The sequence below is a fragment of the Euprymna scolopes genome, chromosome 19 (genome assembly GCF_053919585.1).
Source record: "Euprymna scolopes isolate OS-2025 chromosome 19, ASM5391958v1, whole genome shotgun sequence".
NCBI classification, from domain to species: domain Eukaryota; kingdom Metazoa; phylum Mollusca; class Cephalopoda; order Sepiida; family Sepiolidae; genus Euprymna; species Euprymna scolopes.
In genome coordinates this window covers 146,147,118-146,172,732 of record NC_136500.1, presented here as the reverse complement: position 1 = coordinate 146,172,732, position 25,615 = coordinate 146,147,118, and the positions used below count along the sequence as shown (strand labels likewise).

Here is a 25,615-nt window from a genome sequence, read left to right as displayed (position 1 = left end):
AACTTTTTCGAATCTGTGTATAGTAACCCCCCTTCCCCCACCATCAACCAAATATTAATTACTAACTCACATTTTTGTAAAAAAAAAAAACAAAAACATTTAGCGTTTCAACATTTTTGCTACGTTCGGCTTCATCCACTGATTGTTGGTCAAGTCCAAACCATGACTGATTGACAGAAACTCCCGAGGATCCAGATCAAATTCTGTAAGAGTACCATTTTTTTTTCATTTTCGCCTTCTTTTTCACTTTTTGCAGTGGATTGCTGTACTAATATAAGAAACATGCATTTTCTCTTTTTATTAAATTTTTCCATTACACCAAATTGAGCCACTGCAACGCGTGGCAGGGTACAGCTAGTATATATATATATATATATATTTGTTTACCGTTTTTTGGAAAAAAATTCCAACAAATTGTTCGATTACAAAGAAAAACCCTTTTTTCGATATAAAAGCTTAATATTTATTTATCTAAATGTACATAATGTCAGAAAAAACATTGGTACCGTCGGTTTTAAGCCTAACTTAAGAGCGACCAGTTAATGGTAAATCGTTAATAATGTTAGGCTCTCGTCAGTCAACATTATTTATGGTTTACCATTAAATGGTCGCCCTTATGTTAGGCTTGAAACCGACGATACCAATGTTTTTCTGACCTTCTGTACACACACATATATATATATATTAAATATGTAACCTACATAAAACTAAAATATCTTCTAAAACTTCTTAATTTCGTCATCAAACAGATGTAAAAAACTTATCCATTTTTCAATTAAATTTCTCTTCTCTGAAGAAAGAGGAAACTGTGTCGCGCTTGTAAAGGACAATGTCTTTCCAAACTTCGAATTGTTTTGCTTTAAAAGCTGAATAATGAATCCGTTCATTCTGTCGCCACACACACACACACACACACACACGCACACACACACACACACACACACACACACACACACACACACACACACACAAAACATGTCCTTCTGTATAACGAAATAAATTGGACAATAATGAAAAAAAAAAAAATAGTACCATTAATTGTTCTCCCATCTTTTTTTCTTTGTCTTGTTTTTCTTTTCTTTTTTTTTAAAAATAATTATTTACCCCGAAAGCCCGTTTAATTTGTTTTTGTATTTTATCTTGAAAGTTCATTTTCTCTTTTCCATTCACTTCCATTGTTTTCATGGCCCATCTCTCTTTTTTTCTCTCATTTCTTAAATTTCTTAACCTTTTCGTCTTTTTTGCCTCAATCTATCATCTCTATTTTAATGCCGCATTCGTTATGCTTCCCGCTTTTCTATTTTATTCGTTCATTATTTCCTCTTATAGATACGTCCAAGCATTTCACTAAGAACACGTGTCGCTCATTCTGGCACATTAACGTTTTAAGCAGCATTTTCATCACTAGGCGCGCATATTTAATAGACGCTCTTTAAGAATACCCGCCATTTTGATAGATTAGAAATCGACGTGCGAGACGAAATTCACGAGCACAACTAAAAGAATTTTTTTCAGATGCAGTGAAATGTTAAACTCGTTCCATGAAAGCACTGTGCGTTGAAAGTATACTTGACCATTTGTATTTTAGTGATTATATATATATATATATATATATATATATATATATATATATATATATATATATAAACAAACAAGAACAAGAGTTAATAAAACATGTTAAAAACATTTAGAAAAAGAGTTAAAAAGATATTTAAATAAGGAAGCACAAAATAAGTGGATAGTCCTTAATCCGCGCAGTTTCGAAGAAATACATTCCTTCTCATCAGAGGGTAGGATTTAGCAAAATGCAGGATCGGATTTTGCTTGCAAAAGTATTTGATGAAACTACAAGTAAGTCATAGATCTTGCTTGGTAACAAATAGTGAAGGAGAGGGGATATGGTGATTTCACGTGAATGGATAGTCTCGTGAAGAGTAAAATATCCAATAACGGTAAAATCCAAAAAATCAAAATCCAATATATATATATATATATATATATATATATATATATATATATATATATATATGATACAGATGCATTACATTCAATGATATATTGGAGAAACAGTTGAATTGTGCATCGAAATAATTTAAAAGCAATATTTTCTACTATTCCAAACTTTATCACATTGCACATCTTTTCTTTTATATCAACACAAGATCAGCCATGTTTTAACTGCTTTTCCACACGTAGATATTTTGACTTATTTTATTTGTTCGTTCAGTTTACCCTTTCTTCTTTTTTTCACTTCTTTCATTGTGTAAACCTATAGGCCGGTAACTGGCGTGTGACCGACCCACGTGTTACATTATATGACCTGGAAACGGTCTGCGTATAAAGATTTGTCGATTAGACGTCTTTTTATCTAGGTGAAAAGAAAAAAGCAAACTTGAGATGTTGGGTGTAGCTGGCCCCTTCTTCTCTCAGAATAACGTCTTGTTCTTTGAGGGTTGTTACACTATTGGAATCTTCTTCGTATTTAGTCCCGTTTCCTTTGACGTAAAACAGACATTAAATACAGGCACACACAACGCACGACAAAACTGTACTATATAAGATCTCAACTATTTTATTTTACAAAATTTATACAATAATTATTACAATATTACCATACAGATAATAGGGTACCCCTCATTCTCTCATTTACGGAGAGACAAAAATATACGTCTTACCCCATGCTGTCCGGACGAAAAAGAGATCGAGAAAAGGAAGGGAATTGTGGGATTGTATTCTGGTTGCTTATTTCGGTGTATCCCTACACTTACGGCCATATCACCTCATGGCCATGCTGGTGGGGTGGTGGGAACAACCACCACAACCGCGGCACAAAAATATAGTGCCACAATTATCGGATTATTCTATCGAGATAAAATGCGAACGAATATTAAAACGCAAATGGTTCTGGTCGTTTACCCTTTTTCTTTCTCCGATTCGTTTCTATATGCTCTCTCCATCATTTCTTAAAGATGACAAGTTTTAACATGAACGTGTTAACTCAAAGAATTTTCAAACAACATAAATATTTCCAAACCCCAGAACGTAACAAGTTGTGTCTCAAATATTATCCTATTTATTTTAGGATGACAAAGTAAGGGGGATAATTTACCTAAAGTTACTTTTCGAATTTATTTACAAAAACGACAAAGCTTTTTAAAAATTTGCTTTGAAATAGAAATGAAGAAAACATTTTTATTGGTTACTTAAAGAAAAACAATTTCCTCATTCGAAAAACCAACGAAAACAATACTATTACACAATTTCATTGTCTATTGGAATTTAATTTTCTTTTTCAATTAATAAATAAAATGGACGTTTTCGCACAACTAAGGAATATATCGTGCGCCATATATTTGAATCGTAATCGTTATATCAATGGAACAGAGGAAAGGAAAAAATCGACTAATTTTCTTTTAACAAAAGCCTTTATATATGGTATTTCCAACAACACATTTTTTTTCTAAATATTCAAACAGTTAATTTCTCCTTCTCCGGTCGCGTGTGACTTTTCATCTTGGCTGTGATGTCACACACGTTTACGAACACATGCTTCTCTCGTCACGACTCGAACCTCTTCTCCAAATACCCGTGTCCTTTTATCTCTTTTGTAACGTCATTTTGCACCGCCGGCTTGGTCATTTGCATATCTTTATGTAGCTGCTGCTTTCAGTCAAAATTAAAGATTTTAATTGATTTTTTTTTCGCTTGAATGAAAACTGAAGTCCATATCGGAGATTCTTTGTTTTAAAAGTAAATTTTAGCAAATGCGCAGCCGGGAGTTTGAGCAAAAGATCTGAATTTTTGAGATCAAATGTGGTATATATGTGTGTATTTTGATTGTTCAGACAGTTATTTTCATCTTGGTATTATTGATACAACGTTTCAGTCGTTGAAACCTACGACTTTGGTAGAGTGTAAAATCCATGTATTTTTTCAACTAAAGAAAAAGGGTTATCTCTGTATTGTAAGAAATAGGACGAGAGGTCTTCGGGTGTGTCCGTAAATTATGAAAAAAAGGTCAATCCTCAAGAGTCACTAGGGTACCCCTTAAGACTTTCTTATGATTCGATTTTAAGCTGAATCCTTATGCTAATTGTCAATATTACTGAAAAACGTTTTACGAAACCGTGGATAGATATCCCATGTGTGTTTTTTTTTTCTAAAAAACACTGTTGAAAAAACATGGATTGTTCACCCGACGAAGATCGTAAGTTTTAACGACCAAAACATTGTACTAATAGCACTCAAGATGAGAATAATTTTCCGTACAATCAAAACAATACAAACGTTGATAAATGTCAATAGGAATATTGCAGACGTAATTGTTAGTCATCGCATTTATATAAGTAATCTCTCTTACTTTACCACCCTAAAATAAAAAAAATGGATATAGTAGGTGTGTCTTTATATCTTAAAGCACTCTCATATACGTATCATAAATTATTGCCGGTTATTTATTGTCGTTGCATCTGTTATTTGCCGCGCTTTTCTCAGCCACGCCATTGCATATCCGCCATTCCTTTTGTCTGAATGTAAAAAGATAATAAAATAGCGAACAACAATTTCGCGATTCTTGCAACTATAATTTCAGCAAACGTTACCGACATAAGACCATGATTAATAATGACGTTGCGTTTAGCTTTCCAACGCAGAGCTAGAAAAAGAAAGCCATTTTTTTCAACGCAAATATGTTTATCTCTACTTATATATGAAAGGCAATTTATTTGTGTGTGTGTGTGTGTGTACGTGTGTTTGTGTGCGTGTAAGAAAGAAAGAGAGAGAGAGAGAGAGAGAGAGAGAGAGATTTCGCTCTCTATGAACTCCGAAACGGTTGGGTCAATATTTTTTTTTAATTTCACATCTGGGAGTTTTCTTATATAGAAGAACCCGGCGTATAAAATCAACAGTAGGTACTTTGACGAGGCAAATTGCGTTTAAAATGAATATTTTTGTTAAGAGCACAATTGAACCATGATACTTGACTTTTGTATTTTGAACTTTTTTCATGTCATTATATAAAAATTATAAAATCAACAGTAAGTTCTCTACAGGGCAATGTAGACTACAATCTGTTTTGGTCAGCATGTGAAGCTTCCTCTCAGTGCATTGCGGTGGGTCCTCGACTAGAGCAAGGAATTAATCAATTTGATTAAAAAATGGTCGATTTCAACGATTTCAATGACAATAAAAATATTTGAAGTGTGGAATATTCGTTAATCTTCATTCAATCCCGGACAACGTTGGATCTCCCTATATATAAAACATTGATTTGTTTATTCGATATGTGATATTTATGTAAAAAGTCAAGGTCACGGAAAAGGTGAAAGTCACATTTTTGCCAATAATTCCGGCTCTGGTGGAGACTAACTACAGTAGAACCCCGGGATATGGCATTAAAAATTAGTAACAAAATACAGCACAGTATATAATACACTGGCATATAATAAAAAAAACAAAAAACATTATAAATAACACCGTAAGGCGGGGCAAATACCGTAACCAGGCGCCGGAAAAACATCGTATTCCACATCGTAACCTGAAAAAAAAAACGTATACTAGGGTCACCAAATTCCGAGGTTCTACTGTACTAGGCCCAGATTGTAGCCAATGAAGTTCCGTATATTATGCAGTCTTAAATTTGACATAGTAAAGTTCGCCCCAAACGAAATCACTTTGGTTGAGTTTGGTGTTTTTTTTTAGAGCCCAACAAAATTATATCTATTGGTCCCCCGATAAAAGGAGGGGGACCTGTAAATTCACCCTTGTCCATTCGTCCGTTCGTCTGTTTGTTCGTTCGTCCGTTCGGCTATCCGCACTTTTCTAAATAACTACACCTTGGAATTTTTTGAAATTTTGCACAAACATTAAACATGATACTAGGTCCTTGATATGACCTAAAACTATATCCGATGGTGAGGGCCCCAGCTTGCGGGCCTTGGGGAATGTGGAAGCACACTTTAATTGCCATTGCTCCCAGATCCACTCTGACCCGGAGTGGTAGTACCTGTTAGGGTCCCAACTATGGGTTAAATAGAATCCGACTTAAAAAACAAATATACTCCATTAAAAAATCCTTCCTCAAAATAACTAGATTCGGCATTAACTAACCTGAAAAAGGTTGATATGCCGTAAAACAAAAACAACCAACCAACCAACCAAACATTATATTAGTAAAAAAATGTAACAGAACGGATTTTCCGGGAAAACTCCAGTTGTTCCTCCAGAGATGCCTTTCGGGTTAAAATGGCTAAAATTCACACTTTTGTGCTTATTAAAAAAAAAAATGATGCCTTAGATTTTTATAAAACTTTCTGAAAAGTTGTAACGAACTGATTTCTATATAATTTTGTTTGTCTATACTTCGGGATAACTCTTGGATGGCCAATAAAAACACTCCATTTTCGGGACTATTTTACCATACTTGTCCAAAATTTTCTGTGTATGTCCATTTAGCAGTTTTGCATGGTGTTGAACCCAAATTTAAATAGGTTAAGGCCTTTGGGACTTTTGGACTTAATGGGGGAGGGCAAATGATGGACTTAGTCATTTTTTTTGCATGGTGCAGAACTCAAATTTTTATATATATATATTTATATGTTAATGTCTAAAACTGCACCGTTTGTTCATTTTCACCAGGATTTGACGTCCCCTGGGAACTTTTGGGGCTAAATAGGGCAGGGGCAAATGCTGAACTTTGTCATGTTTTTTATGCCTTGTGCACTGTGCACTCACGAGGGACCCTGCATGTTTTACTTGTTTAAAATGTAATCATACTAACATGACTTTTAATAAAAGACAAACATACTCGGCGCATTATTTTCACTAGACAGCTCTACCCTTTTCGGCACTTTATTAAGATATTTGTGAACATATTTATGTATTTACACATTTATGCATATGCAACATATTTGTTGTTGCGTCGCAATCATTTTCGGAGGACACAACTGTATGTTCGTATATTAATTTATTGCTGACTATTATTCTCATCTTTATTTGTTGTTGTTTCACGACGTTTCGCCCAACTATTCCTCTGGCCATCGTCAGGTGGTAACCGCGACGGATAGGAATTTCGAATCTCCAAACTGCATTCTCAGCAATCACTGCCATCCATAGTTGTCGTCGTCTTACCACGTTTTGGCCAAGTAAGCTTCTGGCTCTATCAACTGCGCCACGGGCCCCGAAGAGCGACCATCTCAATAATGAAGTCAAGGTTGGATTTTTTGATCTTATAAATCCACGTTTATTTATTATCTGATCTTCCATGGTCGGGTCCCTACCGAATGGTATATATATTATTTTAATTGGAATTCATTATTGAGATGATCGCCCTTCGGGAACTGTGGTGCAGTTGATAGAGACGTTGAATCTCTGCGATTCCAGATGATCATTGTCTGAAGATAAAGGTTTCAATCCTACCCAAAGCCGGAGCGTCGTGAAACAACAACTAATAAAGATGAGAATAATAGTCCGCACTTTTCTCAATAACTACGCCTTGGAATTTTTTTCAACTCCCACAATACTCCCTTCCTAGTTAGCTGGAAGCTAGAGAAAAGAAAATTGGAGAAAAAGCATGCATGTATATGTTTGCGTGTGTGTCCACTGTATAGAGAACGAGAGCGATTTTTTTTATTTATTAAGTAGAAGGATGTAAAGATAGAGTTGCGACGTTAAAGGATATCAGGAAAAAAGATGTGCAAACTTGTACAACTGTGGAATGGTCACAAGAATGACGTTATGAGTTTGAGTGCAAGTGTTGCGGTCATAGACTGTATTGCGACGGAGTCTATGAAGCGTGCGTAAGGGTCAGCACGATGGGTTGAAGTTGGTTCGCGTTGGTCGCGAATGTGTCGACTACGCGCTTAGGGTCACAAGTGGGTCTGCGAGGAAATTTGTCCGTTCGTAGAGAGCGGTGTCAACGTTGTTCAGGTACTCGGGCGTACTCAGTGGGTCGGTACGGTCTTAACGTCCAGGATGAGTGTATCAGTGTGCATGATGCAGCTTACTCATGTTAGCTGGAGAACTTCGGTGAGGTGAGGTGAATTGTTGTGAAATCCATGAGTGTACACTGTTTGGTGAACATCTTTGTGTTGGTTGTCGCGTTTGTTGCTAAAAAAGGTTGATATCCTGTGAGGTGTTGCTGGAAAGGGTTGATATGCCGCGGAGAGGCTTGTTGTCGCCTTTTCTTTTCCATAATTGTGGAAAACTGGAGTTGAAATAGCGTGAGAGTTGCTATTTGAGTTTTGCAGCGGGCTTGTTGCCACACGTTCTCCATGATGAAATCGAAAGCTGAAATATTTTTTTATATTCGCACATGGCAAAAAAAAATATTTCGGTAAAGTGAAGAAGGTTTAAAGTTTTAATACGTAGCTAAAACGCGTGTGTGACGGAATGTTTTGAGACTTCGTCGTCCACAGCAAAATCCATATATAAAACGCGTGCGTGATGGTATGTTTGTTAGACTTCCTCATCCACAGCAAAATTCATACATAATTTCTGGCGTTGAAAATACGTGGAAAACACGTTGAAATTGCTATTGAAGTTGTTAGGAACCTCGTTCAAATAAGGAAGTAATTTTCGTTCGTTGTAGCAGTGGATGCATGTCGCTGGAATTACATCTGTGCTATAGTGTGACGTTCGTTCGTTGCAGGTGCTCGTTACATGTGCGTAATCATGTCTCTTCGTGCGAAGTGTTTCTCGGCTGAGGTAAACAAGAACTGGTCCTCGGAAAATAGTTTTGTTGAACAAACTGATCATTAAGAATGAAGGCAACAGAAAAAATTTGACCTTTTAGGTTCTCGAGATCATATTTTGCTTCGATTATGACGGAGAATAGAATAAAAAAGTTTGAGTTAAATGACGCGAAAAGAACGTCTAAGAATATTTCAGGGAGCGCGTTATATTCAGGACGTCATTAAAATTATTTTCTCGATTATATTATAACGGAGATGTGCATCGTTTGCGAGAAAAATCGAAATGTTCGTGAAAATAGTAGTCCGTTGGTATCGTCGAAATTTTAACAGACATTGTTGTTCAAAAATACGGTTGGTCATAAAAATGTGAAGAGAATAAAATGTCTACTTTTTATATGTGCGTGAATATAGATAAAACTTATTGTTCTCTTTTTTTTATTATTATTATTATTTAGGCTGCGACGAAAAAAAATTTTTTTTCGAGGTGATTTGTTTACATTTATCTGTCCACAAGTAGTAAGAAAAAAGATGGCGGACGATAGATAATTGACGCACGTGTGTTTAGACATAACATCGAAAATGCAATGATATATCACGTTGGCGGTCTACCAGACTTTTGGAGACAGGACGGTCTGCAGTGTGATAGATGACCCCGTCCCCATGTGAGTAATGGTGGATGTTTTGAAAAGACGAAAGGTCGCATAATGAAGACGAAAATATACCGTTATATATCAATGAAACAAATGCAATTTATTTGCATAAATATACAGGAAAGAGTGATGGAAAGAATAAGAGTTCAGTGAAAGATGAGTAACGTTACTTGCGGTTGACTGGCTAGTCAGGAACGCGGTGGTGGCTCATGGCTCCACCGGAGCGGTGTTTGTCACATCTTGACTGGTCGAGCGTTCAGCGGAAAAGAGGGTGAAATATGAGAAACAGGAAGTGACGTAGCTAGGTCGCTCTTCTGAGTTAAAGGGCGACAATCGAGTAAGGCTGAGAATTTTCAACTCCCACATATATATTATTAAATTCGGGGCTCGTGGCGCAGTGGATAGATGTTGAATCTCCACAGTTCCAGGGGAGCATTGTCTGAAGATAGCGGTTTCAGTCCTACACAAAGCCGACCAGAGGCTTACCTCGCCAAAACATGTACCAAAATACACCATATATATATATATATATATATATATATATATATATATATATATATATATATATATATATATATATATATTGATGATAATGATGATGAAAGGTAAGAGTAAATAATGTTTATTTCGTGTTGAGATGAGTTGAAATGTTTTTGTCCAATCCAGCTTTCTAGACTAAATTAAACAAAAACAAAAGCAAACAAAAATCATAGTCCGTTAAAAGGTCAACGCAATAAAATGGCTTCTTTCCGAGTGCAGCATTAATTTATAACGGTAAATTATAAATGCATTAAGTTGAGCAAGGAACCACGAAAATGTCAGAAAGTAGAGACAGGAAGCCGAAGAAAAAAGTCGAAAAAAAAAAAGAGGTAAAACTTCTGTGCAATGCAGTTTGTTTATTTTTTCAGTCAGGAATTCATTTAAGACTAATTTAATTATCAAGATGAAATGCTTACTACCGCCATGTTTTACTTCCGGGGCTAACGAGCAATGGCGATATAGAGTAAAAGAAATTCTGCCTCTCGCTTGCTAAATTGAGCTTCTCTGCTAGTTCTTGTATGTATGTAGAATGTTTCTGTGCATGTGTAGTGTGTACGTGTGTGTCGTTTATACAGACATTGGGTTATACATGCCGTTTAAGAGAAGAAACAACTGTAGATAACGATGCTAGACACTTGCTGAAGACTTAACATTTGACCTTTCTTTGAAATAGAAAAAAAAGGAAAAAACGACAGATAGACAAAATGAGAAAACGCCCTTAAAATACATGCAACAAACTTTGCGAACAGGACACAAGCGATGACATTTACATTAAATATGTTTTGTCGCGTAAAAACAAAGTTGCACTTAAAATTGTATAAGCATAAACACAAAAAAAATGTATTATTATACATTATTTTGCATATGTTCTACCCTTTTAAACTCTTTTTCGCCCCAATCAAGGTATGTTTCCACTTGAAACGTAAGGGGCTACTATTCGGGGGGGGGTTGAACAGTGAGATGTCTGTACACATTTAATTTAAACTTTTGCAGGTTAGTAAAATCATGGAAGCAGGAAACAGGGAGGAAATTCCAAAGTTTAGCAGTCCGAGGAAAGAAACTATTAGAGCATAATGGCATCTCAAATCTCAACGTTGGAACAGTGATATATTGCTGCTTATCGGGTTAGTCAGGGGTGTGTAAATCGAGAGGTCTAAACATTTGAAATTTTACATAAAGGGTATTCAGAAATAGGGCAAGCTTTTTAATCATTATCGGTTAGTTGGCGGTATGTAGGTCAAGAGGGTACAAGGGTTATGCGTAAATCAGAACACGTTCCATTAAAATACTTGTAAAACAGGCAGAGAAATGCAACATTGTAGCGATGGGATAGAGGTTAATTTGAAATTCATTTTTGGACCCTGCCTAAAAGGGAGAGACTAATGGCAGATGCACAATCTCAGATGTGGCAACAATACCCCAATTCATGGATGAATTATATAGGATTTTCTCTGGCGTGAGTAATTTTCTAGCATGGTAGAGAGAGCCCACCTTCTTTGCGGCAGCCTTGGCAATGTCCTCAATGTATTTGTTTAAATTCATATTACCTGTGAATACTAAGCCGAGAACTTTGAAAGATAGGCCCTTAGGTAGGGTTTTATTTGTCATGGTGATTCTTGGTTGCAAGGTTATTTGTAATTGTCAAAGGAAGAAATGTAATTTTAGTAGCACTAAATGTTACCAACCATTAACGATGATCTTCCATTACTGAAACTCGTTTTCTGGTGTAAACCTATAGGCCGGTCTCTGGCGTGTGACCGACCCACGTGTTACAGTAAATGTCCTGGAACGGTCCCACGCCGCGAAAATTGGCCAATCAATAGGTGCTGAGTATGAAGATCTGATGGTTAGACATCTTTTTATCTAGGTGAAGATGAAAGGCACACCTGGGATGTTGGGTGTGGCCGCTCCTTCACTCAGGACTATGTCTTCGCTCTGGTGACAATCTGGCTGGACTCTTCTTCGTCTTCAGGTCCGTTTCATTAGGTTAGGCAGACATTTAAGGCAGACACAAAAACGACGCAGGACACAATGGTAATATATGAGAAATATAGTCGTGCTGGTCCAAAAAATAGAACATCATCTGTGAGATGTAACTGGTGCTAAAACATCCTATCATTGAAATAGTTGTTTTACGACAGAATCTTTTTTCATATCAATTGCACTGTCAGTTTTTGAATATTTCGTGTTTCAAAATAATATAACAAGGCAAGTAAGTAAACAAAATGGTTGTTTTACGACAGATCTTTTTTCATATCAATTGCAATGTCATTTTTTGAATATTTCGTGTTTTAAAATAATATAACAAGGCAGGTAAGTAAACAAAATAGTTGTTTTACGACAGAATCTTTTCTCATATCAATTGCAATGTCAGTTTTTGAATATTTCGTGTTTTAAAATAATATAACAAGGCAGGTAAGTAAACAAAATAGTTGTTTTACGACAGAATCTTTTTTCATATCAATTGCAATGTCAGTTTTTGAATATTTCGTGTTTTAAAATAATATAACAAGGCAGGTAAGTAAACAAAATAGTTGTTTTACGACATAATTTTTTTTCATATCAATTGCAATGTCAGTTTTTGAATATTTCGTGTTTTAAAATAATATAACAAGGCAGGTAAGTAAACAAAATAGTTGTTTTACGACAGAATCTTTTCTCATATCAATTGCAATGTCAGTTTTTGAATATTTCGTGTTTTAAAATAATATAACAAGGCAGGTAAGTAAACAAAATAGTTGTTTTACGACAGAATCTTTTTTCATATCAATTGCAATGTCAGTTTTTGAATATTTCGTGTTTTAAAATAATATAACAAGGCAGGTAAGTAAACAAAATAGTTGTTTTACGACATAATTTTTTTTCATATCAATTGCAATGTCAGTTTTTGAATATTTCGTGTTTCAAAATAATATAACGAGGCAGGTAAGTAAACAAAATAGTTGTTTTACGACAGAATCTTTTCTCATATCAATTGCAATGTCAGTTTTTGAATATTTCGTGTTTTAAAATAATATAACAAGGCAGGTAAGTAAACAAAATAGTTGTTTTACGACAGAATCTTTTCTCATATCAATTGCAATGTCAGTTTTTGAATATTTCGTGTTTTAAAATAATATAACAAGGCAGGTAAGTAAACAAAATAGTTGTTTTACGACAGAATCTTTTCTCATATCAATTGCAATGTCAGTTTTTGAATATTTCGTGTTTTAAAATAATATAACAAGGCAGGTAAGTAAACAAAATAGTTGTTTTACGACAGAATCTTTTTTCATATCAATTGCAATGTCAGTTTTTGAATATTTCGTGTTTTAAAATAATATAACAAGGCAGGTAAGTAAACAAAATAGTTGTTTTACGACATAATTTTTTTTCATATCAATTGCAATGTCAGTTTTTGAATATTTCGTGTTTCAAAATAATATAACAAGGCAGGTAAGTAAACAAAATAGTTGTTTTACGACAGAATCTTTTCTCATATCAATTGCAATGTCAGTTTTTGAATATTTCGTGTTTTAAAATAATATAACAAGGCAGGTAAGTAAACAAAATAGTTGTTTTACGACAGAATCTTTTCTCATATCAATTGCAATGTCAGTTTTTGAATATTTCGTGTTTTAAAATAATATAACAAGGCAGGTAAGTAAACAAAATGGTTGTTTTACGACAGAATCTTTTCTCATATCAATTGCAATGTCAGTTTTTGAATATTTCGTGTTTTAAAATAATATAACAAGGCAGGTAAGTAAACAAAATAGTTGTTTTACGACAGACTCTTTTTTCATATCAATTGCAATGTCAGTTTTTGAATATTTCGTGTTTTAAAATAATATAACAAGGCAGGTAAGTAAACAAAATAGTTGTTTTACAACAGAATCTTTTCTCATATCAATTGCAATGTCAGTTTTTGAATATTTCGTGTTTTAAAATAATATAACAAGGCAGGTAAGTAAACAAAATAGTTGTTTTACAACAGAATCTTTTCTCATATCAATTGCAATGTCAGTTTTTGAATATTTCGTGTTTTAAAATAATATAACAAGGCAGGTAAGTAAACAAAATAGTTGTTTTACGACAGAATCTTTTCTCATATCAATTGCAATGTCAGTTTTTGAATATTTCGTGTTTTAAAATAATATAACAAGGCAGGTAAGTAAACAAAATAGTTGTTTTACGACAGAATCTTTTCTCATATCAATTGCAATGTCAGTTTTTGAATATTTCGTGTTTTAAAATAATATAACAAGGCAGGTAAGTAAACAAAATAGTTGTTTTACGACAGAATCTTTTTTCATATCAATTGCAATGTCAGTTTTTGAATATTTCGTGTTTTAAAATAATATAACAAGGCAGGTAAGTAAACAAAATAGTTGTTTTACGACATAATTTTTTTTCATATCAATTGCAATGTCAGTTTTTGAATATTTCGTGTTTCAAAATAATATAACAAGGCAGGTAAGTAAACAAAATAGTTGTTTTACGACAGAATCTTTTCTCATATCAATTGCAATGTCAGTTTTTGAATATTTCGTGTTTTAAAATAATATAACAAGGCAGGTAAGTAAACAAAATAGTTGTTTTACGACAGAATCTTTTCTCATATCAATTGCAATGTCAGTTTTTGAATATTTCGTGTTTTAAAATAATATAACAAGGCAGGTAAGTAAACAAAATGGTTGTTTTACGACAGAATCTTTTCTCATATCAATTGCAATGTCAGTTTTTGAATATTTCGTGTTTTAAAATAATATAACAAGGCAGGTAAGTAAACAAAATAGTTGTTTTACGACAGACTCTTTTTTCATATCAATTGCAATGTCAGTTTTTGAATATTTCGTGTTTTAAAATAATATAACAAGGCAGGTAAGTAAACAAAATAGTTGTTTTACAACAGAATCTTTTCTCATATCAATTGCAATGTCAGTTTTTGAATATTTCGTGTTTTAAAATAATATAACAAGGCAGGTAAGTAAACAAAATAGTTGTTTTACAACAGAATCTTTTCTCATATCAATTGCAATGTCAGTTTTTGAATATTTCGTGTTTCAAAATAATATAACAAGGCAGGTAAGTAAACAAAATAGTTGTTTTACGACAGAATCTTTTCTCATATCAATTGCAATGTCAGTTTTTGAATATTTCGTGTTTTAAAATAATATAACAAGGCAGGTAAGTAAACAAAATAGTTGTTTTACGACAGAATCTTTTTTCATATCAATTGCAATGTCAGTTTTTGAATATTTCGTGTTTTAAAATAATATAACAAGGCAGGTAAGTAAACAAAATAGTTGTTTTACGACAGACTCTTTTTTCATATCAATTGCAATGTCAGTTTTTGAATATTTCGTGTTTTAAAATAATATAACAAGGCAGGTAAGTAAACAAAATAGTTGTTTTACAACAGAATCTTTTCTCATATCAATTGCAATGTCAGTTTTTGAATATTTCGTGTTTTAAAATAATATAACAAGGCAGGTAAGTAAACAAAATGGTTGTTTTACGACAGAATCTTTTCTCATATCAATTGCAATGTCAGTTTTTGAATATTTCGTGTTTTAAAATAATATAACAAGGCAGGTAAGTAAACAAAATAGTTGTTTTACGACAGACTCTTTTTTCATATCAATTGCAATGTCAGTTTTTGAATATTTCGTGTTTTAAAATAATATAACAAGGCAGGTAAGTAAACAAAATAGTTGTTTTACAACAGAATCTTTTCTCATATCAATTGCAATGTCAGTTTTTGAATATTTCGTGTTTTAAAATAATATAACAAGGCAGGTAAGTAAACAAAATAGTTGTTTTACGACAGAATCTTTTCTCATATCAATTGCAATGTAAGTTTTTGAATATTTCGTGTTTTAAAATAATATAACAAGGCAGGTAAGTAAACAAAATAGTTGTTTTACGACAGAATCTTTTTTCATATCAATTGCAATGTCAGTTTTTGAATATTTCGTGTTTTAAAATAATATAACAAGGCAGGTAAGTAAACAAAATAGTTGTTTTACGACATAATTTTTTTTCATATCAATTGCAATGTCAGTTTTTGAATATTTCGTGTTTTAAAATAATATAACAAGGCAGGTAAGTAAACAAAATAGTTGTTTTACGACAGAATCTTTTCTCATATCAATTGCAATGTCAGTTTTTGAATATTTCGTGTTTCAAAATAATATAACAAGGCAGGTAAGTAAACAAAATAGTTGTTTTACGACAGACTCTTTTTTCATATCAATTGCAATGTCAGTTTTTGAATATTTCGTGTTTTAAAATAATATAACAAGGCAGGTAAGTAAACAAAATAGTTGTTTTACGACAGAATCTTTTCTCATATCAATTGCAATGTCAGTTTTTGAATATTTCGTGTTTTAAAATAATATAACAAGGCAGGTAAGTAAACAAAATAGTTGTTTTACGACAGAATCTTTTTTCATATCAATTGCAATGTCAGTTTTTGAATATTTCGTGTTTTAAAATAATATAACAAGGCAGGTAAGTAAACAAAATAGTTGTTTTACGACATAATTTTTTTTCATATCAATTGCAATGTCAGTTTTTGAATATTTCGTGTTTTAAAATAATATAACAAGGCAGGTAAGTAAACAAAATAGTTGTTTTACGACAGAATCTTTTCTCATATCAATTGCAATGTCAGTTTTTGAATATTTCGTGTTTTAAAATAATATAACAAGGCAGGTAAGTAAACAAAATAGTTGTTTTACGACAGACTCTTTTTTCATATCAATTGCAATGTCAGTTTTTGAATATGTCGTGTTTTAAAATAATATAACAAGGCAGGTAAGTAAACAAAATAGTTGTTTTACGACATAATTTTTTTTCATATCAATTGCAATGTCAGTTTTTGAATATTTCGTGTTTTAAAATAATATAACAAGGCAGGTAAGTAAACAAAATAGTTGTTTTACGACAAAATCTTTTTTCATATCAATTGCAATGTCAGTTTTTGAATATTTCGTGTTTTAAAATAATATAACAAGGCAGGTAAGTAAACAAAATAGTTGTTTTACGACAAAATCTTTTTTCATATCAATTGCAATGTCAGTTTTTGAATATTTCGTGTTTCAAAATAATATAACAAGGCAGGTAAGTAAACAAAATAGTTGTTTTACGACAAAATCTTTTTTCATATCAATTGCAATGTCAGTTTTTGAATATTTCGTGTTTCAAAATAATATAACAAGGCAGGTAAGTAAACAAAATAGTTGTTTTACGACAAAATCTTTTTTCATATCAATTGCAATGTCAGTTTTTGAATATTTCGTGTTTTAAAATAATATAACAAGGCAGGTAAGTAAACAAAATGGTTGTTTTACGACAGACTCTTTTTTCATATCAATTGCAATGTCAGTTTTTGAATATTTCGTGTTTCAAAATAATATAACAAGGCAGGTAAGTAAACAAAATGGTTGTTTTACGACAAAATCTTTTTTCATATCAATTGCAATGTCAGTTTTTGAATATTTCGTGTTTTAAAATAATATAACAAGGCAGGTAAGTAAACAAAATAGTTGTTTTACGACAGACTCTTTTTTCATATCAATTGCAATGTCAGTTTTTGAATATTTCGTGTTTTAAAATAATATAACAAGGCAGGTAAGTAAACAAAATGGTTGTTTTACGACAGAATCTTTTCTCATATCAATTGCAATGTCAGTTTTTGAATATTTCGTGTTTTAAAATAATATAACAAGGCAGGTAAGTAAACAAAATAGTTGTTTTACGACATAATTTTTTTTCATATCAATTGCAATGTCAGTTTTTGAATATTTCGTGTTTTAAAATAATATAACAAGGCAGGTAAGTAAACAAAATAGTTGTTTTACGACAGAATCTTTTCTCATATCAATTGCAATGTCAGTTTTTGAATATTTCGTGTTTCAAAATAATATAACAAGGCAGGTAAGTAAACAAAATAGTTGTTTTACGACAGACTCTTTTTTCATATCAATTGCAATGTCAGTTTTTGAATATTTCGTGTTTTAAAATAATATAACAAGGCAGGTAAGTAAACAAAATAGTTGTTTTACGACAGAATCTTTTCTCATATCAATTGCAATGTCAGTTTTTGAATATTTCGTGTTTTAAAATAATATAACAAGGCAGGTAAGTAAACAAAATAGTTGTTTTACGACAGAATCTTTTTTCATATCAATTGCAATGTCAGTTTTTGAATATTTCGTGTTTTAAAATAATATAACAAGGCAGGTAAGTAAACAAAATAGTTGTTTTACGACATAATTTTTTTTCATATCAATTGCAATGTCAGTTTTTGAATATTTCGTGTTTTAAAATAATATAACAAGGCAGGTAAGTAAACAAAATAGTTGTTTTACGACAGAATCTTTTCTCATATCAATTGCAATGTCAGTTTTTGAATATTTCGTGTTTTAAAATAATATAACAAGGCAGGTAAGTAAACAAAATAGTTGTTTTACGACAGACTCTTTTTTCATATCAATTGCAATGTCAGTTTTTGAATATGTCGTGTTTTAAAATAATATAACAAGGCAGGTAAGTAAACAAAATAGTTGTTTTACGACATAATTTTTTTTCATATCAATTGCAATGTCAGTTTTTGAATATTTCGTGTTTTAAAATAATATAACAAGGCAGGTAAGTAAACAAAATAGTTGTTTTACGACAAAATCTTTTTTCATATCAATTGCAATGTCAGTTTTTGAATATTTCGTGTTTTAAAATAATATAACAAGGCAGGTAAGTAAACAAAATAGTTGTTTTACGACAAAATCTTTTTTCATATCAATTGCAATGTCAGTTTTTGAATATTTCGTGTTTCAAAATAATATAACAAGGCAGGTAAGTAAACAAAATAGTTGTTTTACGACAAAATCTTTTTTCATATCAATTGCAATGTCAGTTTTTGAATATTTCCTGTTTCAAAATAATATAACAAGGCAGGTAAGTAAACAAAATAGTTGTTTTACGACAAAATCTTTTTTCATATCAATTGCAATGTCAGTTTTTGAATATTTCGTGTTTTAAAATAATATAACAAGGCAGGTAAGTAAACAAAATGGTTGTTTTACGACAGACTCTTTTTTCATATCAATTGCAATGTCAGTTTTTGAATATTTCGTGTTTCAAAATAATATAACAAGGCAGGTAAGTAAACAAAATGGTTGTTTTACGACAAAATCTTTTTTCATATCAATTGCAATGTCAGTTTTTGAATATTTCGTGTTTTAAAATAATATAACAAGGCAGGTAAGTAAACAAAATAGTTGTTTTACGACAGACTCTTTTTTCATATCAATTGCAATGTCAGTTTTTGAATATTTCGTGTTTTAAAATAATATAACAAGGCAGGTAAGTAAACAAAATGGTTGTTTTACGACAGAATCTTTTCTCATATCAATTGCAATGTCAGTTTTTGAATATTTCGTGTTTTAAAATAATATAACAAGGCAGGTAAGTAAACAAAATAGTTGTTTTACGACAAAATCTTTTTTCATATCAATTGCAATGTCAGTTTTTGAATATTTCGTGTTTTAAAATAATATAACAAGGCAGGTAAGTAAACAAAATGGTTGTTTTACGACAGAATCTTTTCTCATATCAATTGCAATGTCAGTTTTTGAATATTTCGTGTTTTAAAATAATATAACAAGGCAGGTAAGTAAACAAAATGTTTGTTTTACGACAGAATCTTTTCTCATATCAATTGCAATGTCAGTTTTTGAATATTTCGTGTTTTAAAATAATATAACAAGGCAGGTAAGTAAACAAAATGGTTGTTTTACGACAGAATCTTTTCTCATATCAATTGCAATGTCAGTTTTTGAATATTTCGTGTTTCAAAATAATATAACAAGGCAGGTAAGTAAACAAAATGGTTGTTTTACGACAGAATCTTTTCTCATATCAATTGCAATGTCAGTTTTTGAATATTTCGTGTTTTAAAATAATATAACAAGGCAGGTAAGTAAACAAAATGGTTGTTTTACGACAGAATCTTTTCTCATATCAATTGCAATGTCAGTTTTTGAATATTTCGTGTTTCAAAATAATATAACAAGGCAGGTAAGTAAACAAAATGGTTGTTTTACGACAAAATCTTTTTTCATATCAATTGCAATGTCAGTTTTTGAATATTTCGTGTTTTAAAATAATATAACAAGGCAGGTAAGTAAACAAAATAGTTGTTTTACGACAGAATCTTTTCTCATATCAATTGCAATGTCAGTTTTTGAATATTTCGTGTTTTAAAATAATATAACAAGGCAGGTAAGTAAACAAAATAGTTGTTTTACGACAAAATCTTTTTTCATATCAATTGCAATGTCAGTTTTTGAATATTTCGTGTTTTAAAATAATATAACAAGGCAGGTAAGTAAACAAAATGGTTGTTTTACGACAGAATCTTTTCTCATATCAATTGCAATGTCAGTTTTTGAATATTTCGTGTTTTAAAATAATATAACAAGGCAGGTAAGTAAACAAAATGGTTGTTTTACGACAGACTCTTTTTTCATATCAATTGCAATGTCAGTTTTTGAATATTTCGTGTTTCAAAATAATATAACAAGGCAGGTAAGTAAACAAAATGGTTGTTTTACGACAGAATCTTTTCTCATATCAATTGCAATGTCAGTTTTTGAATATTTCGTGTTTCAAAATAATATAACAAGGCAGGTAAGTAAACAAAATGGTTGTTTTACGACAGAATCTTTTCTCATATCAATTGCAATGTCAGTTTTTGAATATTTCGTGTTTTAAAATAATATAACAAGGCAGGTAAGTAAACAAAATGGTTGTTTTACGACAGAATCTTTTCTCATATCAATTGCAATGTCAGTTTTTGAATATTTCGTGTTTTAAAATAATATAACAAGGCAGGTAAGTAAACAAAATAGTTGTTTTACGACAGAATCTTTTTTCATATCAATTGCAATGTCAGTTTTTGAATATTTCGTGTTTTAAAATAATATAACAAGGCAGGTAAGTAAACAAAATAGTTGTTTTACGACAGAATCTTTTTTCATATCAATTGCAATGTCAGTTTTTGAATATTTCGTGTTTCAAAATAATATAACAAGGCAGGTAAGTAAACAAAATAGTTGTTTTACGACAGAATCTTTTTTCATATCAATTGCAATGTCAGTTTTTGAATATTTCGTGTTTCAAAATAATATAACAAGGCAGGTAAGTAAACAAAATAGTTGTTTTACGACAGAATCTTTTTTCATATCAATTGCAATGTCAGTTTTTGAATATTTCGTGTTTTAAAATAATATAACAAGGCAGGTAAGTAAACAAAATAGTTGTTTTACGACAGAATCTTTTTTCATATCAATTGCACTGTCAGTTTTTGAATATTTCGTGTTTTAAAATAATATAACAAGGCAGGTAAGTAAACAAAATAGTTGTTTTACGACAGAATCTTTTTTCATATCAATTGCACTGTCAGTTTTTGAATATTTCCTGTTTCAAAATAATATAACAAGGCAGGTAAGTAAACAAAATAGTTGTTTTACGACAGAATCTTTTTTCATATCAATTGCACTGTCAGTTTTTGAATATTTCGTGTTTTAAAATAATATAACAAGGCAGGTAAGTAAACAAAATAGTTGTTTTACGACAGAATCTTTTTTCATATCCATTGCACTGTCAGTTTTTTAATATTTCGTGTTTTAAAATAATATAACAATGCAGGTAAGTAAACAAAATAGTTGTTTTACGACAGAATCTTTTTTCATATCAATTGCAATGTCAGTTTTTGAATATTTCGTGTTTTAAAATAATATAACAAGGCAGGTAAGTAAACAAAATAGTTGTTTTACGACAGAATCTTTTTTCATATCAATTGCAATGTCAGTTTTTGAATATTTCGTGTTTTAAAATAATATAACAAGGCAGGTAAGTAAACAAAATAGTTGTTTTATTAAAACAAATACAAATAAAATTAATCAATATTTAGTAGCAGTACCTTTTATCTTGATAGCATCAATTCGCCGAGACATGGAATCAAAACGTTTCTCGCAATCCTGTGTAGACACTGAATCCCATGGGTTCTGGATTGCAATCTTCATGCGGAGCTTCCTCTTTATCTGGTCCCACAAGGCTTCAATAACGTTCAAATCTGGCGAATTCGCCGGCCATTCAAGAACAGGGATCGATCGTTCTCGGATCCAGGAAGACGTGGTGTTGGCAGAGTGCGCCGGTGCCAACTCATGTTAAAAAATGATGTTTGTAGCCTCCCAGTCAAACTGGTTATCCAACACTGGCAGTAAATTAGCTTCCACACTTTTGCGTTTACAGTTCCTTTGATGAAGCATAAATTACCAACACCTTTAGCACTCATACAGCCCAAAACCATTCACAGAATTTGTCTGTCTGTGTGTGTCTGTATGTGTACATATCTTTACCTAACTAATCTGTAAATTTTCACTCTACCAATTCGTTATTTGACATAAGGCGTATTGAGATCGAGGAAAATCTTTTTTATCGATTTTCGGCCAGAAATTTGTCTGCCAAGGGGTCAAAGGTCTTGCGAGAAGTACTGAGAAAGATGCTGATAGCCCATAGTCATTTGTTATGATCCGCCTATCAGCATAAACTCGGCAATAACAACAGCCAGATACAAAACTTTACAACAGAAATGGTAATAGTAGTAATAGTAGCATTATTATTATTATTATTATTATTATTATTATTATTATTATTAGTATTATTATTATCATTATTATTATTATTATTATTATTAATATTATTATTATTATCATTATTATTATTAATAATAATAATAATAATAATAATAATAATAATAATATTAACGCGTTTTCAAAATTTAATACATATCATAATTACTGATAAGAAACCAGTTTGATCCAGATGTTCACTTTTTACGCAGTTCGATTTGATAACAAATTAATAGGGCGTTAACCACTAAGAGGAGACAACCTTTGACCTCGTTATTTCAATACGCGATGCTTCCTATCGTGTTAGTGCAGATGTTCGATAACCTGTTGACACCATCTTTTGCGCATAAGATTCAATGAGATTACAAATTTCAGAAATACAACGTCAAATTTTGAAGCTTAACAACACACGAGAAATAATTTCAATAGTATTTTGATAACAATGTAGAGATGCTAAGCAGAATTAAAAAAAAAACTTCGATGGAATATATTTCCATTTTTCTAAATATATTTGCAGAATATTTTAAAACCGGATAAAAATATGAACGATTTACAAAAGAAAGATTAAATGTTTATTCAGAATCACAATTATGTTAAAAACTTAAGGGAACCGGTTAAATATATTTAATAGTAACCTGGGTGACCGGCGTTGCCCGGGTGTTTGGAGGTGTGTGTTGAGCAAAAAATAAAAATAAAAATAAATAAAAAAAAGTGGTAATAGGCAGGCAGGCTCGAACCCGTGACGTGAAGGCGGAAAAGAAAGTGAAAGAAAATCTGATGTCTTACCGCTACTCCATGACGCGACCGGAAGTTCGAGAAGTAAAAATTAGGCAAATTTAATCCAACCGATACGATGACTTGCAAAAATAGCTAACAAAAAATCGACCCCTCCTTGTAGAAAACTGCCCAGTTGAGAGTGAAGGAATTAATGTTTTGGGCCAATCGATATTTCGATATTTGTTGTTCGACACGTCGAGCTTAAAAATGATACCGATCCCGTGAAAATCCGTCGCCTCTGTCGAAAGTTTTAGACATACATACATACATACATACATGATGATTGATGATGATGATTGCAACGTCTTGTCAGACGAGTGTCACTCCCTCAGGTACTGAAAGTCCATGAGCCGAAAATGACTTTAGTCCTGCCGACAAAATTCACACGCACAAGCAGACATGACACTGAAAACGGTCACTGGTATGCACGCATGCATACATATATACACATGCATACACATACACACATACAAATAACCCACATATATGCATACATACATACACATTACATATATGCATACATAGACATACTTATACTCATACATACATAAACATACACAAGACGGTCATTGGCATATATATATATATATATATATATATATATATATATATATAAACTCAAATATACATATCTACACATACACATACATATCTGTAAACATACACACATATATACATACACCATGAATAATACACATACATACGTATACAGACACACATGCATACATACCGATATACATACATACATGCATACATACATACACATATACAAATACATACACATACATATACCCATACTATTTATGACATACATACATACATACATACATACATACATAAATACATTTAAAGAGACAGGTGAGATTTATATCATAGATATCATACGCCACGTACAGGCCACTTGTTTCGAAACTTAGACATAAAATGAAATAGGCATTAACGTGGAAGGCTGACATTAAATCCATTGCCAAATTCGCCGGAATAATGGTTGCATCATTCTACCGCTCCAGAAGATATTTCACCTTCGACACAATCCACTACCTGTATAAGAGTTAAATATCTCATAAAATGATGTGTAACGTTACACACGTTTACATGTAGATATCCGGGACCCACATGATGTAGATTCAGTCGCAAAGGAGACAAAGAATAGGAAAGAGGAAAAAACTTCAACTCCTGTTTCAGGTTTTAAACAAGAGGCCTATATTCCTCATTCACCCGCCACGCGTGACTTCTCGTTATGGCTTTAACGTCACCAAAATTTCTAACGTGATTTTCTTCCTTCTCTCTGACCTCTGTTTTCTCGAACGTCATTTCCAGCGTGCTCTCGAACGTGCATACGTTTTTTTATAGTCTTTTTCGTTTTCCTTACGATGACGTGATTTTGCATTCAATATTCATTTGCATACCTGCGCCCACGCTTTGTTATTGGAGTACTGCTGCCACATGTGGGAAGAAGTTGCTTAGAGTAGCTTTTTCTGTCTTGTTAAAGCTTATAACCGGTTTCGAAATCTAGTGGGAGAATATCCTCTTCTCCTTGCTACATCTTTCACATAGAAGAGATGCAGCGCGTCTATCTCTATTCTACCGCTATTTTTATTGCAGCTTCTCAATGAAGCTTCAATCTTTGTCCTTCCCCCTTGTAAAACATTTACGTACGTATACACACACACACACACACACACACACACACACACACACACACACACACACACACACACACACACACACACTTGCTTAGCTATAACGATATCCAACAGTTTCCATTTCTATCTGTACTTAAAACTGAACGAAAATTCCCTGAGTAAAGTTTCTCTCCTAGAGCTGTCTGTCTGTAGAAAACAATACCACTGGGCTACTTCCCAACTGACTACAATATGGTTGCTTTCAAGTCTCACACCTACACAATAGAGATCCCTAGATGTAAGAAAGCCTTCCACTCTAATAGTTTCTTCCCCAGAACTGCTAGACTCGTGAACCCCCTTCCAGGTTGATGTTTTTCCAATTGTACTGACATGCAGAAGTTCAAGTGTAACGTGAATAGACATCTTGTTGCTTGACTCCCTACATAGTATCGCTGTCAACTACTGTCCCCGATACTAGGCCCCTACATCAAAGTGGCGCTGTGCCTTGTTTGAGGTAAAAATGGATTAATAAAAATTAAAGTACCACATAAGCAACTTCTTGTTGAGCCATCCTAGTAAATAATAAATTTATACTCATTTGCTATCATTACCGATTAGCCCGGTGTTCTCTGATTAACCCTAATCTTCGA

At 32.3% G+C, this 25,615-nt stretch overlaps 1 long non-coding RNA gene across 1 annotated transcript in view; it reads right to left on the bottom strand.

Annotated features, from left to right (window-relative positions):
• Positions 1–25,615, bottom strand: part of LOC145240035 (uncharacterized) — a 200,380-nt gene that overhangs the window by 12,372 nt on the left and 162,393 nt on the right. The gene's annotated exons all lie outside the window — the stretch shown is intronic.